The sequence below is a fragment of the Phodopus roborovskii genome, unplaced genomic scaffold, assembly GCF_943737965.1.
Source record: "Phodopus roborovskii unplaced genomic scaffold, PHOROB, whole genome shotgun sequence".
Taxonomy (NCBI): domain Eukaryota; kingdom Metazoa; phylum Chordata; class Mammalia; order Rodentia; family Cricetidae; genus Phodopus; species Phodopus roborovskii.
The window spans coordinates 13,154-19,771 of record NW_026126772.1 but is presented as its reverse complement, the minus strand read 5'-3'; the positions used below and the strand labels follow the sequence as shown (position 1 = coordinate 19,771).

The 6,618-nt window shown below is 43.1% G+C and overlaps 1 pseudogene; it reads left to right on the top strand.

Annotated features, from left to right (window-relative positions):
* The first annotated feature begins 3,441 nt into the window (after positions 1 to 3,441).
* Positions 3,442 to 4,679, top strand: LOC127214587 (BTB/POZ domain-containing protein KCTD20-like; annotated as a pseudogene).
* The last annotated feature ends 1,939 nt before the right edge of the window (positions 4,680 to 6,618 follow it).

Sequence of the window (6,618 nt, the reverse complement as noted above, 5' to 3'; positions counted from 1 at the left end):
AAGAACACAGGACTAGGTAAGTCAGAGATTAGAGGGGAAGTCTACTAATATGATTCTGCTAAAGGGACACGAAACAAATTACTGGTGCCAGATTACTGTACCCATATATCTGTGCTTCATTCAGCCCTCATAAGAGAAGCTTCATATAGTAGATAAAAATTAAGACATAGACCCTAACTGCAGAATATGCAGAAGACTGCGAGATGTTGGAGCAGTTACGCTTAAATACAATAATTTCATCCAACCAATCCCTTAAGTTTGGGGATGCACAGGAAGAAGAGGTGGGAAGACTGTAAGAGCCAGAGGTGGTGGGTGACTCAAAAGAACCAGTGTTTGCTCAATACATGTGGACTCATGGAGACTGAGGGGGCATGCACAAGTCAGTCCCAGCAATGAGAATGAAACTGACACAAAATCTATTTGCAATTGATAGCTGCTGGCAAAGAGAAAGCTATTTTCTTCAAATAAGTGTCACTGTGTCTATCAACCAGGACAGACAACCATGCACAGGAGTGGCTTTTCAACACAAAATGAGCTCCAGGTTTTCTTTGCCATTGTCGCTAGATTTTTGTTTGTTTGATTGATTTTGAGGTAGGGGGCTTGTTTTTATTTTTCTTACTATCTTTTGAGGGCAAGAGGCAAAAAAAAAAAAAGAAAGAAAAGTTGTGTGGGTAGGGAGATAGCAAGTGTCTGGGAGGAATTTCAGGAAGAAAAACATGATCAAAATATTATTGCATGAAAAAATATTTTTAAAGTAAAAAAAACAGTTATCTGGATTCACTTACTCATCCACTCATGTTATTTTTCTCTTCCAAGGACAACCCATGATGCACACTGGCTTTTCTTGAGTATGTGTGTGTATATGTATATGTGAGATCATGTATGCAACTGAGCATGTACAACAATAAGAATTTGCCTTTAACATCTTTATTCTAAATCTTATCCTACAAAGCCTAGTAATTTAGACTGTACAATTCCATGTTTTAGACTGTTCATAGAGCTATGTATCATCATCTAATTTCAGAGCACTGTCATATCAGTACTTTTCTATTCGTCCTAGACAAGCACTAATATCTGCTTACTGAAAAAAATATCTTATGAATGTGCCATGTACTCTTAGTCTACTGTGATATTTCTTTCACTTAGCAAAATATTTCCAGGTCCATCCATGTTGTAGCATCATTGTTTTATTAATGTTTAAAAACATTCAATTTTACTTTTCTATTCATCAAGTAATGAACATTGGGGTTGTCTTGACTTTCCACCTGCTATGAATAATGAACAACCCTTCAACCAAAGAATGGATAAAGAAAATGTGCATTTACATAATGGAATATTATTCAGAGATAAAACAATGACACATCTTGAAATTTCCAGACAAATGAATGGATCAAGAAAGAACCATACTGAATGAAATTACTCCAGACCCAGAAAGATAAACACTCTATGTATTCCCTCCTAAGTGTCAATTAGATGAAAAGCAGAGGATAATCAGGCTATACTCCACAACCCCAGAGAAGCTAGGTAAAAGATTTTCCCTAAGAGGGACACACATGGAAGGACCCAGGAAAGGAAAACAGTTAAGATCTCCTGGGTAATTTGGAAGGGAAAGAAGGGAATGGATAAGGGGTGACAACATTAGGGATCAAGAAGACAAAGTTGGAATAGGGACAGACGGAAAGAGCAGTGAAAGAGATATCTTAATAGAGGGAGACGTTATGAGGTTTATGAGAAACCTGGTGTTAGAGAAATTTTTGGGAATCCACAAGGACGACCCCAGCTAAGATTCCTAGACATAATGGAGAGTGTGTCTGAAGTGTCTTCTTCTTTCATTAGAATGATGACTACTCTGTGATCATAGTAGCTACATCCAGTAATTGAAGGAAGCAGATGTAGTGACCCATAGCCAAGCACTGGGCTGAGCTCCCGGAGTTCAGTTGAAGAGATGAAGGAGGGATCATATGAACAACGGGGGGGGGGTCATGAACATGATGGGAAAACCACAGAGATAGCTGATCTGAGCTTGTAGGAGCTCACCAACTATGGACTGACAACTGGGGAACCTGCATGGGACTGAACTAGATCTTCTGAGTGTGGGTGACAGTTATGTGACTGGATATGTTATGGGGGGGGTGCAGTGGCACTAGGACCTATCCCTGAAAAAGAACCTGGATTTTTGAACTCCATTGCCTAAGGTGGGATACCTTGATGATCACTGATAAGGGGGGAGATGAAGGGTAGGAAGGGGTGGAAGTGTATAAAACAAAAAAATTAATTTTTAAATAATAAAAATTCCCACAGAAAACCTACACTATTTCTAAAAGAGTAAACACCTCACACCTTTTCCCCTTCTTTCACTTACCATCCATATCATACAAATGTCCCAACATACCACTCTGAAGAGATGAAATGAAAAAAGCTCCCCATTGTCCAACACAGACTTCAATCACAGTTTTTCAATACTGGAGCTGCCAGTCCAACCTCCCAGCAAAATGGAATCACTTGAGGACATATGCAACAAATGCACTTCTTCCTACTGTCAGCTTCCCTCTCTCCTCCAATGTAGCAAGTGAGGAAAGACACACACAACACAACAACAATCACTTCCATATGGATGTTTGTCCTAGTCGGTTATAATTATATATAGTTTGATGCTATTGGAGTGTACTGTTAACTTTAAGAGAAGCAAGCATCAAACTCCCAGCTTGCCCATGTACCTTGGTCAGGGATATTTATACCCACAATATTTAGGTTTGTCAGGTAAACAGTTGTAAAACACATCTACTCCATTTCTTATTTTAAACACTGTAAACTAAGTTAGTACAACTGACTTGAATCATTGCTTCCTTCTCTACTTAGTGGTTTTTGAATAGGCAAGGGGGTGGTGGGCTTAAGTCTCTGAACTATGTATTCTGCTAACATCCAGTCCAGTTCAATGTTGAGCAATCAGAGAAATGTCATAAAGCCATACATAATATTTTCAGGGCCAGGGGAAAAAGGAAAAGTTAAGCTGATTATAACTTAGACACTCTGGTGGTTTGAATAACAATGGCCCTCACAGGCTGTGCACTAGTTGAAATGTTAGGAGCTATTGCCCTGTTGAGGTGGGTGTGGCCTTGCTGGAAGAATTAAGTGACTGGGGTTGGCTGTGAGTTTTCAGAAACCAAGGCAAGACCCAGAGTCTCTTTTTCTGTTGCCTAGAGATCCATATAAAGAACTGTCTGGTAATTCTCTTCCATCTTCCATCATGTCTACCAGTATGCTGCTATGCTTCTCACTATGATGACAATGGTCTAAACCTTTGAAGCTGTAAGCATGTCCCAATCAAATGTTTTACTTTATAAGATTTGCCATGCCGGGAGCACAGTGGATCCTGGCGATGGTAGCTGCTTTCTGGCATCCCGGGTGGTGTCGGGAATCTGGGCCTAGAGGGCCGGCTTCCTCTCTAAGAATGAATGGTCAACAGGGCAGTGATGGCGACAGGTTATTGCAGCCAAAGCTCAGCTGCCTAGAAGATAAGACCTAAGCTGCCATTCGAGAGAAAGAAAGCAGCAGTTTGGTGTCCTCTGGACTTTATGTTCTCACTTATCCCCTAGCTATCAGGAATGAAGACTTTGCACTTGGCTATGCCCCTCGGCCAGCAAGCCTTCAGTATCCTCAAATAATGCCACTCCCTGAAGATAGCCTCCAGAGTTGAAGCAAGCAGAACCACAAGCCCTTCATCGTTTCAGAGAGATTTGGAAACATTGCCATAGGCTTCGGAGGTAGCTCTCACTCCCAAGCCCCAGAGAAAGTGACGCTTCTTGTAGATGGCACACGTTTTGTGGTAAACCGCTTATCCGGATACCATGTTGGGAAGGATGTTTGGACCAGGAAGAGAATACAACTTCACAAGACCCAATGATAAGAGTATGAGATTACAAAAAGGATCAGTGCCACTGTATTCCACACAGTGATGGATTATTACAAAACTGGCACCATCAACTGTCCTGATGGCATCTCTATCCCAGATCTGAGAGACACATGTGTCTCTCTCTGCATTAACTTTGACTTCAACACTATCTGATGTCAAGATTAAAGTGCTTTACTCCATGAGCTGTGCAACGATAGTGCCCACAAGCAGTTTGATCACTACCTCGAGGAACTTATTCTGCCCACCATGGGGGGCTGTGCCAAGAAAGGGGAGTGAGAGTGTCACATTGTCATGCTGACAGATGAGGACTCTGGACTGGGATGAAGACCACCCCCCACCCATGGGGGAAAAGTATTCCCAAATACTCTAAAGCTCCAAGCTCTACAGATTCTTCAAATACATCGAGACTCAGGATGTTGCTAAAACAGTGTTGAAGGAACGGGCCTGAAGAACATTCGCATTGGAATTGAAGGCTACCCTACCTGCAAAGAAAAGACTAAGAGGAGATCTGGTGGGAGGTCTGAAGTTATCTACAATTATGTACAGCCCCCTCTATCCAGATGTACTGGGAGAAGGAAGAAGGAAAGATTCACCATGTGTATTTCCATTGTGTTCGCAGCAAATCCCTCACTAATTTGGTGGCTGCTAGAGAGGATGTCTTGGAAGACCAGGAGATAATAATGCACCACCCACCTTAAGTGGATGAACTTGACAGGTTAAATGCTCCACTCTCTCAGATGGCTCCTAATGACTTCCAAGATTAGGGACAATCCCACCTGCCTCTCCGTTGACAGAGCTCTTCTCTTTGTGGGTACCCTCAACCTGTCCTGTGTTTTCTCACCCTAAGGAGATGCTTCCTCCCATCTATTTCTGTCCCCTCTCAGTTGTTGTTATACCCTTTTCTGAGTCTGCCTCTGGCTGGGTAAAGAAACTCTGTGGTAATTAGGTGACCAGCCTAGCCAGCCCTGGTAAACATACATTTTGTGTCTGGTGCAGTTGGTTGGGTCTTGTACAACTACAGGAGAGTTGGTTGACTCCTGTCACTTGATGGCAGTGACGTCAAGGCTGTTCTTAGGAAGAAGGGTATTTTCTGTGTCACAGCATCTTCACCGTGGCAGATCTACCTTGCTCAGAAAAGAACTGACGTGTAACTAAACAACCCTGGTTTTTGTGGTGATCATTGTTGTCTTGGTGAGGGGAAGGCCAACATTCAGAAGTTACTTCCGGGGAGTTTACTGGCTCACATCTGAGGTCAGGTTTGGCCCTGACTTTGTTGGTGCTATGTCTGCCCACTAGGGGCTGAGCAGCCCACGCCCTGGTTCAGTGGTGCTTCCCCTGTGCTGATCCATCGGTGGCCACTGCAGTGTGATTGTGTCTGTGTGTGTAGTGTTGAGGTGTGAGCAGTCATTTCTTTGTCCTTAGGAGTTGGGTCCCTGCCTTTTATGAAGTAGGTCTTACCCCACGCCTTTACCTTGCAGTGGCTCCAGCCCTTGGAGTTTGAGTAGGAGGCAGTAAAGGCTCATGGGTGGCAATGGATGGTGGGAACTGAAGGCAGGCCTGGGACACAGGCTGGCCGTGTGGAGAGGAGGCTTCTGTACTCTCAGGCCCACCCTTACCTACATTTCAGTCTTGAGGTCTGGTGCCCCACTGCAGTCTTGCCTGCTGTTCCCAGAGTGGGCACATTGTTTAGTGTTCCTTGCAGGGTCAATGACTGGGTTCTAGTCATCTTTGGAGTTGATTCCTGGCTGTCTGAGGAAGAGGACTTCTCTAATAAAGAATGGATTTGGAACTTACATATCTTTTGTAAGTGCCTGAATAAGAAAGTCAGGCTGTGTGCACAGACAGACTCATGAAAAAAGTGACTTTACTCAGAGTAAAGCAGGGTAGAAGATAACCTGACCCTGAGGCTGGATTGTTCAGTATGTCCTTGTAGCCTGTGTAGTGGATGGAAACACCTTAAAGGAGGTGCAGAATAGGGACACAGTATTAAAAAGTCAGAAATTAGATGGCTCTCCATGGGAGATGGAAGAGACTGGGTGGGTACAACAGTGCCGTAGTACTGTATCCAGCACCTCAGGAGAGTGAGCAGGCCTGAGAAATGCTGTAGGAACAGCACAGAGGGCGGGGCGCCCTCTCAGACATAGGGCGTGTCTTAGGGAGAATGAATGAATGCTCAGAGCACAGCCTTCAGCTTACAGTGTGATTCCCTTTGCTTTGAGTCAGGAGTTTTAGTGCTGCACTCACTATCACTTACTGCCCTCTGTAGTTTGAGGTGGGTGCAGGAAGCACAGCAGGGCCGCCCCTTCCCAGGAGGCAGAGCCACTTTTGTGCCTGCATGGGATCACTTCTGGAAAATTACATTTTCTCCTAAAGGCAAAATGCTTATAGATTTTGCCTCTTTACTTTGTATTTACTTTTGAATTTGCACTTGTTCACCTACCAGTGTTTACAGAATCCTGTATATGGGATGCTTTTTCTATAATAAAATATTTTTATTCGTGGAAAAAAAATGAGTTGCCATGCCAACTTCAACTTCAGAGATTACCTGTGAAATCACCATTGTTAGACTTAACTGATCAGAATGGCTAAATAAGCTATAGCAATTTGTAATTAATGATAAAAATGCTTTATTATTCTCCTAAAAAAAAGAGTTGTCATGTTCATGGTGTCTCTTCACAGAAATAGAACACTGACTAAGACAGACA